Genomic DNA, 12,409 nt, shown 5'->3' on the forward strand with positions numbered 1-12,409 from the left:
AAGGGTTCTACGGACTGTATGGAATTCTGATTGATAGTATACAATTTGGCTAGCGTGGCATACCGGGGCAGGTACACTTCCCTCTTCCCGATATTTATTATGCGAACGGGCACCCTCCCATGGCGTACATTGACCACCCCCCGTGCTGTCAAAATGGTGGGCCTACTGTCTGAGTAAACTGGTTCTACCATTGCCTGGTAATCTCTACCCCTCAGACCAATAGCCGCCCGGCACCAAATCATCATTTCACTTTTTGGGGGCATGGCAATAGGAAAAGGGTCACACATTCTCACGCTACCAATCTCACCGCCGGAGAGTTCCACCTGTTGCCGTCGCATCAGTGCCCGGATCTCTTTTTGAAGCACTCGCTGCTGGCCGGAGCTGGCGTTCTTGGCAACCTGCTGTAAAATAAAAATCACCTCTGCAAGACAATTTTCAATTACATTAGTTCCTAGAGTTATCTTAGGGTGACTCTCGCGCTTGTCAATGTCCACAATGATCAGTCCCTGGGCTGCCAGCTCGACTCTACCGATTTTAATGGTCACCTCTTTAAATCCGATCTGTGGCACGGGCTGACCATTGCTGGCGATGATACTCAAGTCGTCGTCAGGGTAGCGGGTTATATCCGAGTCATTCCAGTACTGCTTGAAGAGCACGTACGGGATGGTGGTGACCTGTGACCCAGTGTCCAGTAGGGCACTCATAGGAATGCCATCCAGTACCACAGGCAAGACTGGACGTCCTCCCACATATTTGTCACGCCAGTTTGAGGGGCCTGATGATCTTTTTCCTAGGGGTTGGCCCTCTACTCTAGGTTGTGCCAGTTTAAAGGACAGTACCTTGCCATATGTCCGGGTTGATTGCAGCGGCGGCAGATAGGTTGTCCGTCCTCGTTGTATCGGTCGCTGGGTCTTCCTCTGGCCGGTGGGGTCCTCCTTGGTCGGCGCCACGGGATGTCTTCCGGTCCGGATGCCAGCTGGATCTTCCCTGGAGTAGAAACCTGTAAAGACTGCACAGTTCGGGTTAGCGCAGCAACGCTTTTAGCTAGCTCTTGGACCTGATGGTGCAGGTCGGGAGCCGGGTCATTGTTCAAAGCCTGCGCATCAGCTCCCACAGGCCCTGCCGACAAGGGCGCCGCCTCCTGGTGGTAAGTGGTAGTGGGGCGTCTGTGGGTCACAACGCCACCTGGTGCCGGTTCTCGGAGCACCCGGATGGCTCTGTCCTTGAACTGTGCAAATCCCAGATGAGGGTCCTGTAAGGCCATTGCCCGCAACGGGGTTCGGTGGGCATTGCAATATAAACCCTCTATAAATTGTTCAGTCAACAGCCGGTCCTCGTCTCCCACGCCGTCAGGGTCAGTCTGCTTAATGGCTCTCAGGGCCTCTTGTAGGTTTAGTGCATAGTCCCTTATACTCTCTTGTGCTCGCTGCTTGCACCCGTAGAATCTAAGCTTGATCTCGGCTGAGGTGCGGGTATCAAAGGTGTCCTTCAGCCGGGTTAGTATCCCTGCGACAGTCCTCCCCCCAGGTGGCCAGGACTTTACCTCCCTTTGGGCTGCCCCAGTTAATTGGGCCACCAGGATGCTCACTTTTTGCTCTTCTGTGAGGGGGTACACCTGGAAGAGGCTATCCAGCTTTTCTCTAAAGTCATGCAGAGTATGTGACTCCCCTGAGTACTGGGGTAGCCAGGCCGCTCCCGGGATATAGGGCATGGTGAAAGGCATGACTGCAGCAGCGGTGGCGCTGGCGGGGGTTGAGGCAGTGAAGCTCTCCTCCGTATCCGACATCTTCCTCCCCCCCTAGTGGACCGTGGCCTACCTTGCGATGATCCTCTTCCGTAGGCCGCGGCTCCGCAGTGGATCGTCAGGGTTGAGGACCTTCCGTCGCGCTCCTGTGACGTCAGCGTCTGCTGGGCTCCTTCCAGGACCTTACGCGACGTCTGGACGTGAGGCGGAGCTTCAGTTCTCGCGCGCTTTCGGAGTCCACGCCCCTCTTCTTCCCGCGCGGCGTCTTCAAGATGGCGTCCAACGGCGGGAAAACTCCACGGATGGCGGCAAGAAGGCAAAAGATGGCGCCGGATGGCGGGAATCTTCACGGATGGCGGGAAGAAGGCTGAAGATGGCGCCGGATGGCGGGAATCTTCACGGATGGCGGGAAGAAGGCTGAAGATGGCGCCGGATGGCGGGAATCTTCACCACTGGTAAGTTTGAATAGTCTTTTTTCAGGCACGCAGTACCCGGTGGTTGCGGGCACGAAATCCTGCCGACTACGCCAAAAGTTGACGCGCCCTGGGCCTATGTGATGTAGCGTTGCGCACGCAGGGACTACCCGGAGCCGGATCTGATAGGGGTAGTAGTCTCGTGGCGGTGACCCGGTCCGTGCCCAGGGAGTCAGACTAAGTGGCGGTATATTAGCAGTAGATGTAGGACGACTACGCCACCCGTTGAATGCAGCTATGGAGCTGCCGCTGCAGGGCAGACCGCTGAGGCCGGTGGAAGGATGGTGCAGCGTGGATGGTATAACCCCCAACGGGAGGGGTATGGCCTCAGGGCAGCCGACGTGGATGATGGGGGTAGCAGGAATCACTCAGAGACGATGCGGTGTAGTTCAGGGTCTTTACTGGTGACAAAGATAGACCCTCCCGGAGTACTGGCTAGCGGTCGGGGTCTGGTCAGTCCTTGAGCTGATGGGATCCCCCTTGGCCAGGCGGAGTTGTAGGCCTCCCCAACTAATTGTACTCTTCTGGCTACCTTGCTAGAGGCGGGTAAAGGTAGCCCACGTCCCTGAGTGTACCGTGTGGTGCTCACCCGTATGGCCGGTGACTCGGGGCCTTCTAGTAGCTTCCGCTCCAAGACGGCGGTGCTGGTCCCACTCTTGTGACCGAGCCTTCGGGTTTCTGGCCAGAGAACCTGAAATCCCCTGCCGGTCGGTTTCTGCTGCTGGGTAGGAGTTAGTCCCCACAGCCTCGGACTCCGGGTCCGGTAAGAAATCTTCAATCAGGGCGAGCTCTACAGCTTCCAGCCCTGACCTCCTCTTAGCACGACTCCCACAGAGCTCCTGATCTTTCTTTCCTATTACTGCTTCTCTTCTTCTCTCTACTCTTCTCACTAACCCTGCCTCAGCCCCAGGTTTATATAGGGGAAGTCCTTCCCCTCCCAGGACTGGGCAGGAGGTGTGGCATGCATAGGATTCCTGACCAAGAGACCTCCCACCTGCTCTCAGACATAACATTGCTGTTACTGTGGAAACCAGACCCCCTGGGGTGCCACATTCTTACTTATGCTGAACATATAACGTAGAGAGTACAGGGGGGTGTACTTACTTATGCTGAACGCTGTATATACAATGTTCTGAGAGTACAGGGGGTGTACTTACTTATGCTGAACGCTGTATATATAACGTGCTGAGAATACAGGGGGTGTACTTACTTATACTGAACACAGTATGTATAACGTACTGAGAATACAGGGGGGTGTACTTACTTATGCTAAATGCTGTATATATAACGTACTGAGAATACAGGTGTGTGTACTTACTTATGCTGAACGCTGTATATATAACGCACTGAGAATACAGGGAGTGTACTAACTTATGCTGAACGCTGTATATACAATGTACTGAGAGTACAGGGGGGTGTACTTACTTATGCTGAACGCTGTATATATAACGTACTGAGAATACAGGGGGGTGTACTTACTTATGCTGAACGCTGTATATATAACGTACTGAGAGTACAGGGGGGTGTACTTACTTATGCTGAACGCTGTATATATAATGTACTGAGAGTACAGGGGGGTGTACTTATGCTGAACGCTGTATATACAATGTACTGAGAGTACAGGGGGGTGTACTTACTTATGCTAAATGCTGTATATATAACGTACTGAGAATACAGGGGGTGTACTTATGCTGAACGCTGTATATATAATGTACTGAGAATACAGGGGGGTGTACTTACTTATGCTGAGCGCTGTATATATAACGTACTGAGAGTACAGGGGGGTGTACTTATGCTGAACGCTGTATGTATAACGTACTGAGAGTACAGGGGGTGTACTTACTTATGCTGAACTCTGTATGTATAATGTACTGAGAATACAGGGGGGTGTACTTACTTATGCTGAACGCTGTATATACAATGTACTGTGAATACAGGGGGTGTACTTACTTATGCTGAACGCTGTATATATAACGTACTGTGAATACAGGGGGTGTACTTACTTATGCTGAACGCTGTATATATAACGTACTGTGAATACAGGGGTTGTACTTACTTATGCTGAACGCTGTATATATAACGTACTGTGAATACAGGGGGGTGTACTTACTTATGCTGAACGCTGTATATATAACATACTGTGAATACAGGGGGGTGTACTTACTTATGCTGAACGCTGTATATATAACGTACTGTGAATACAGGGGGTGTACTTATGCTGAACGCTGTATGTATAACGTTCTGTGAATACAGGGGGTGTACTGACTTATGCTGAGCGCTGTATGTATAACGTACTGAGAATACAGGGGGGTGTACTGACTTATGCTGAACGCTGTATGTATAATGTACTGAGAGTACAGGGGGGTGTACTTACTTATGCTGAACGCTGTATATATAACGTACTGAGAATACAGGGGGGTTTACTTACTTATGCTGAACGCTGTATATATAACGCACTGAGAATACAGGGGGGTGTACTTACTTATGCTGAACGCTGTATATACAATGTACTGAGAGTACAGGGGGGTGTACTTACTTATGCTGAACGCTGTATATACAATGTACTGAGAGTACAGGGGGGTGTACTTACTTATGCTGAACGCTGTATATACAATGTACTGAGAGTACAGGGGGGTGTACTTACTTATGCTGAACGCTGTATATATAACGTACTGAGAATACAGGGGGGTGTACTTACTTATGCTGAGCGCTGTATATATAACGTACTGAGAGTACAGGGCGGTGTACTTACTTATGCTGAACGCTGTATATACAATGTACTGAGAGTACAAGGGGGTGTACTTACTTATGCTAAATGCTGTATATACAATGTACTGAGAGTACAAGGGGGTGTACTTACTTATGCTAAATGCTGTATATATAACGTACTGAGAGTACAGGGGGGTGTACTTACTTATGCTGAACGCTGTATGTATAACGTACTGAGAGTACAGGGGGTGTACTTATGCTGAACTCTATGTATAATGTACTGAGAATACAGGGGGGTGTACTTACTTATGCTAAATGCTGCATATATAACGGACTTAGAATACAGGGGCGTGTACTTACTAATGCTGAGCGCTGTATATATAACGTACTGAGAGTACAGGGGGGTGTACTTATGCTGAACGCTGTATATATAACGTACTGAGAGTACAGGGGGGTGTACTTATGCTGAACGCTGTATGTATAACGTACTGAGAGTACAGGGGGTGTACTTACTTATGCTGAACTCTATGTATAATGTACTGAGAATACAGGGGGGTGTACTTACTTATGCTGAACGCTGTATATACAATGTACTGTGAATACAGGGGGTGTACTTATGATGAACGCTGTATATATAAAGTACTGTGAATACAGGGGGTGTACTTACTTATGCTGAACGCTGTATATATAACGTACTGTGAATACAGGGGTTGTACTTACTTATGCTGAACGCTGTATATATAACGTACTGTGAATACAGGGGGGTGTACTTACTTATGCTGAACGCTGTATATATAACATACTGTGAATACAGGGGGGTGTACTTACTTATGCTGAACGCTGTATATATAACGTACTGTGAATACAGGGGATGTACTTATGCTGAACGCTGTATGTATAACGTTCTGTGAATACAGGGGGTGTACTGACTTATGCTGAGCGCTGTATGTATAACGTACTGAGAATACAGGGGGGTGTACTGACTTATGCTGAACGCTGTATGTATAATGTACTGAGAGTACAGGGGGGTGTACTTACTTATGCTGAACGCTGTATATATAACGTACTGAGAATACAGGGGGTGTACTGACTTATGCTGAACGCTGTATGTATAATGTACTGAGAGTACAGGGGGGTGTACTTACTTATGCTGAACGCTGTATATACAATGTACTGAGAGTACAGGGGGGTGTACTTACTTATGCTGAACGCTGTATATATAACGCACTGAGAATACAGGGGGGTGTACTTACTTATGCTGAACGCTGTATATACAATGTACTGAGAGTACAGGGGGGTGTACTTACTTATGCTGAACGCTGTATATACAATGTACTGAGAGTACAGGGGGGTGTACTTATGCTGAACGCTGTATATACAATGTACTGAGAGTACAGGGGGGTGTACTTACTTATGCTGAACGCTGTATATATAACGTACTGAGAATACAGGGGGGTGTACTTATGCTGAGCGCTGTATATATAACGTACTGAGAGTACAGGGGGGTGTACTTACTTATGCTGAACGCTGTATATATAATGTACTGAGAGTACAGGGGGGTGTACTTACTTATGCTGAACGCTGTATATACAATGTACTGAGAGTACAAGGGGGTGTACTTACTTATGCTAAATGCTGTATATACAATGTACTGAGAGTACAAGGGGGTGTACTTACTTCTGCTAAATGCTGTATATATAACGTACTGAGAATACAGGGGGGTGTACTTACTTATGCTGAGCGCTGTATATAGTACTGAGAATACAGGGGGGTGTACTTATGCTGAGCGCTGTATATATAACGTACTGAGAGTACAGGGGGGTGTACTTACTTATGCTGAACGCTGTATGTATAACGTACTGAGAGTACAGGGGGTGTACTTATGCTGAACTCTGTATGTATAATGTACTGAGAATACAGGGGGGTGTACTTACTTATGCTAAATGCTGCATATATAACGGACTGAGAATACAGGGGGGTGTACTTACTAATGCTGAGCGCTGTATATATAACGTACTGAGAGTACAGGGGGGTGTACTTATGCTGAACGCTGTATATATAACGTACTGAGAATACAGGGGGGTGTACTTACTTATGCTGAACGCTGTATATATAACGTACTGAGAGTACAGGGGGTGTACTTACTTATGCTGAACGCTATATGTATAATGTACTGAGAATACAGGGGGTGTACTTACTTATGGTGAACGCTGTATGTATAATGTACTGTGAATACAGGGGGTGTACTTAGGTATGCTGAACGCTGTATATATAACGTACTGTGAATACAGGGGGTGTACTTACTTATGCTGAACGCTGTATATATAACGTACTGTGAATACAGGGGGTGTACTTATGCTGAACGCTGTATATATAACGTACTGTGAATACAGGGGGTGTATTTACTTATGCTGAACGCTGTATGTATAACGTACTGTGAATACAGGGGGTGTACTTACTTATGCTGAACGCTGTATATATAACGTACTGTGAATACAGGTGGTGTACTTACTTATGCTGAACGCTGTATATATAACGTACTGTGAATACAGGGGGTGTACTTACTTATGCTGAACGCTGTATATATAACGTACTGTGAATACAGGTGGTGTACTTACTTATGCTGAACGCTGTATATATAACGTACTGTGAATACAGGGGGTGTACTTACTTATGCTGAACGCTGTATATATAACGGACTGAGAATACAGGGGGGTGTACTTACTAATGCTGAGCGCTGTATATATAACGTACAGGGGGGTGTACTTATGCTGAACGCTGTATATATAACGTACTGAGAATACAGGGGGGTGTACTTACTTATGCTGAACGCTGTATATATAACGTACTGAGAGTACAGGGGGTGTACTTACTTATGCTGAACGCTATATGTATAATGTACTGAGAATACAGGGGGTGTACTTACTTATGGTGAACGCTGTATGTATAATGTACTGTGAATACAGGGGGTGTACTTCGTTATGCTGAACGCTGTATATATAACGTACTGTGAATACAGGGGGTGTACTTACTTATGCTGAACGCTGTATATATAACGTACTGTGAATACAGGGGGGTGTACTTATGCTGAACGCTGTATATATAACGTACTAAGAATACAGGGGGGTGTACTTACTTATGCTGAACGCTGTATATACAATGTTCTGTGAATACAGGGGGTGTACTTACTTATGCTGAACGCTGTATATATAACGTACTGTGAATACAGGGGGTGTACTTATGCTGAACGCTGTATATATAACGTACTGTGAATACAGGGGGTGTACTTACTTATGCTGAACGCTGTATGTATAACGTACTGTGAATACAGGGGGTGTACTTACTTATGCTGAACGCTGTATATATAACGTACTGTGAATACAGGTGGTGTACTTACTTATGCTGAACGCTGTATATATAACGTACTGTGAATACAGGGGGTGTACTTACTTATGCTGAACGCTGTATATATAACGTACTGAGAATACAGGGGGGTGTACTTACTTATGCTGAACGCTGTATATATAACGTACTGAGAATACAGGGGGGTGTACTTACTTATGCTGAACGCTGTATATATAACGTACTGAGAATACAGGGGGTGTACTTACTTATGCTGAACGCTGTATGTATAACGTCCTGTGAATACAGGGGGTGTACTGACTTATGCTGAACTCTGTTTTGTATAATGTACTGTGAATACAGGGGGTGTACTTAGTTATGCTGAACGCTGTATATATAACGTACTGTGAATACAGGGGGTGTACGTACTTATGCTGAACGCTGTATATATAACGTACTGTGAATACAGGGGGGTGTACTTACTTATGCTGAACGCTGTATATATAACGTACTAAGAATACAGGGGGGTGTACTTATGCTGAACGCTGTATATACAATGTACTGTGAATACAGGGGTGTACTTATTTATGCTGAACGCTGTATATATAACGTACTGTGAATACAGGGGGTGTACTTATGCTGAACGCTGTATGTATAACGTTCTGTGAATACAGGGGGTGTACTGACTTATGCTGAGCGCTGTATGTATAATGTTCTGAGAGTACAGGGGGGTGTACTTACTTATGCTGAACGCTGTATATACAATGTACTGAGAGTACAGGGGGTGTACTTACTTATGCTGAACGCTGTATATATAACGTACTGAGAATACAGGGGGGTGTACTTACTTATGCTGAACGCTGTATATATAACGTACTGAGAATACAGGGGGGTGTACTTACTTATGCTGAACGCTGTATGTATAACTCACTGAGAATACAGGGGGGTGTACTTATGCTGAACGCTGTATATACAATGTACTGAGAGTACAGGGGGGTGTACTTACTTATGCTGAACGCTGTATATACAATGTACTGAGAGTACAGGGGGGGGGAATTACTTATGCTGAACGCTGTATATATAACGTACTGAGAATACAGGGGGGTGTACTTACTTTTGCTGAACGCTGTATATATAACGTACTGAGAGTACAGGGTGGTGTACTTACTTATGCTGAACGCTGTATATATAGTGTACAGGGGGGTGTACTTATGCTGAACGCTGTATATACAATGTACTGAGAGTACAGGGGGGTGTACTTACTTATGCTAAATGCTGTATATATAACGTACTGAGAATACAGGGGGGTGTACTTACTTATGCTGAACGCTGTATATATAATGTACTGAGAATACAGGGGGGTGTACTTACTTATGCTGAGCGCTGTATATATAATGTACTGAGAATACAGGGGGGTGTACTTATGCTGAGCACTGTATATATAACGTACTGAGAGTACAGGGGGGTGTACTTATGCTGAACGCTGTATGTATAACGTACTGAGAGTACAGGGGGTGTACTTACTTATGCTGAACTCTGTATAATGTACTGAGAATACAGGGGGTGTACTTACTTATGGTGAACGCTGTATGTATAATGTACTGTGAATACAGGGGGTGTACTTAGTTATGCTGAACGCTGTATATATAACGTACTGTGAATACAGGGGGGTGTACTTACTTATGCTGAACGCTGTATATATAACGTACTGTGAATACAGGGGGTGTACTTACTTATGCTGAACACTGTATGTATAACGTTCTGTGAATACAGGGGGTGTACTGACTTATGCTGAGCGCTGTATGTATAACGTACTGAGAATACAGGGGGGGTGTACTGACTTATGCTGAACGCTGTATGTATAATGTACTGAGAGTACAGGGGTGTGTACTTACTTATGCTGAACGCTGTATATATAACGTACTGAGAATACAGGGGGGTGTACTTACTTATGCTGAACGCTGTATATATAACGTACTGATAATACAGGGGGTGTACTTACTTATGCTGAACGCTGTATGTATAACGTCCTGTGAATACAGGGGGTGTACTGACTTATGCTGAACTCTGTATATATAACGTACTGTGAATACAGGGGGTGTACTTACTTATGCTGAACGCTGTATATATAACGTACTGTGAATACAGGGGCTGTACTTGCTTATGCTGAACGCTGTATATATAACGTACTAAGAATACAGGGGGGTGTACTTATGCTGAACGCTGTATATACAATGTACTGTGAATACAGGGGGTGTACTTACTTATGCTGAACGCTGTATATATAACGTACTGTGAATACAGGGGGTATACTTATGCTGAACGCTGTATATATAACGTACTGTGAATACAGGGGGTGTACTTATGCTGAACGCTGTATATATAACGTACTGAGAATAGAGGGGGGTGTACTTACTTATGCTGAGCGCTGTATATATAACGTACTGAGAATACAGGGGGGTGTACTTACTTATGCTGAACGCTGTATATATAACGTACTGAGAATACAGGGGGGTGTACTTATGCTGAACGCTGTATGTATAACGTACTGAGAGTACAGGGGGTGTACTTCCTTATGCTGAACTCTGTATGTATAATGTACTGAGAATACAGGGGGGTGTACTTACTTATGCTAAATGCTGCATATATAACGTACTGAGAATACAGGGGGGTGCACTTACTTATGCTGAGCGCTGTATATATAACGTACTGAGAGTACAGGGGGGTGTACTTATGCTGAACGCTGTATATATAACGTACTGAGAATACAGGGGGGTGCACTTACTTATGCTGAACGCTGTATATATAACGTACTGAGAGTACAGGGGGTGTACTTACTTATGCTGAACGCTATATGTATAATGTACTGAGAGTACAGGGGGTGTACTTACTTATGGTGAACGCTGTATGTATAATGTACTGTGAATACAGGGGGTGTACTTAGTTATGCTGAACGCTGTATATATAACGTACTGTGAATACAGGGGGTGTACTTATGCTGAACGCTGTATATATAACGTACTGAGAATACAGGGGGGTGTACTTACTTATGCTGAACGCTGTATATATAACGTACTGAGAGTACAGGGGGGTGTACTTATGCTGAACGCTGTATATATAACGTACTGTGAATACAGGGGGTGTACTTATGCTGAACGCTGTATATATAACGTACTGTGAATACAAGGGGGTGTACTTACTTATGCTGAACGCTGTATATATAACGTACTAAGAATACAGGGGGGTGTACTTATTCTGAACGCTGTATATACAATGTACTGTGAATACAGGGGGTGTACTTACTTATGCTGAACGCTGTATATATAACGTACTGTGAATACAGGGGGTTTACTTACTTATGCTGAACGCTGTATATATAACGTACTGTGAATACAGGGGGTGTACTTACTTATGCTGAACGCTGTATGTATAATGTACTGTGAATACAGGGGGTGTACTTATGCTGAACGCTGTATATATAACGTACTGTGAATACAGGGGGTGTACTTACTTATGCTGAACGCTGTATATATAACGTACTGAGAATACAGGGGGGTGTACTTACTTATGCTGAACGCTGTATATATAACATACTGTGAATACAGGGGGGTTTACTTATGCTGAACGCTGTATATATAACGTACTGTGAATACAGGGGGTGTACTTATGCTGAACGCTGTATGTATAACGTTCTGTGAATACAGGGGGTGTACTGACTTATGCTGAGCGCTGTATGTATAACGTACTGAGAATACAGGGGGGTGTACTGACTTATGCTGAACGCTGTATGTATAATGTACTGAGAGTACAGGGGGGTGTACTTACTTATGCTGAACGCTGTATATATAACGTACTGAGAATACAGGGGGGTGTACTTATGCTGAACGCTGTATATAAAACGTACTGAGAATACAGGGGGGTGTACTTACTTATGCTGAACGCTGTATGTATAACGTTCTGTGAATACAGGGGGTGTACTGACTTATGCTAAACGCTGTATATATAACGTACTGAGAATACAGGGGGGTGTACTTACTTAAGCTGAGCGCTGTATATATAGCGTACTGAGAATACAGGGGGGTGTACTTACTTATGCTGAACGCTGTATATATAACGTACTGAGAATACAGGGGGGTGTACT

Source organism: Phyllobates terribilis, unplaced genomic scaffold (genome assembly GCF_046119375.1).
Source record: "Phyllobates terribilis strain yellow unplaced genomic scaffold, ASM4611937v1 Scaffold_8__6_contigs__length_399053987, whole genome shotgun sequence".
Lineage (NCBI taxonomy): Eukaryota > Metazoa > Chordata > Amphibia > Anura > Dendrobatidae > Phyllobates > Phyllobates terribilis.